This window comes from Nematolebias whitei, chromosome 15 (genome assembly GCF_014905685.2).
Source record: "Nematolebias whitei isolate Nwh7 chromosome 15, NemWhi1, whole genome shotgun sequence".
Taxonomy (NCBI): Eukaryota; Metazoa; Chordata; class Actinopteri; order Cyprinodontiformes; family Rivulidae; genus Nematolebias; species Nematolebias whitei.
The window spans coordinates 19933155-19933380 of record NC_056512.1 but is presented as its reverse complement, the minus strand read 5'-3'; positions in this window follow the sequence as shown (position 1 = coordinate 19933380).

Below are 226 nucleotides of genomic sequence, written 5' to 3'. Positions count from 1 at the left end.
TACTTCCATAAGGTAAAGTTATTAAACAGCATGGGATAAATTTTCATTGTTATGCTGATGATACACAGTTATATTTGTCTATGAAACCCAATGAGTCCAATCAGCTACTTAGACTACAAGCATGTCTTAAAGACATAAAAACCTGGATGACACTAAATTTTGTCCTTTTGAACACAGACAAGACTGAGGTTTTATTTTTTGGACCTGAGCATTTTAGGAATAAATT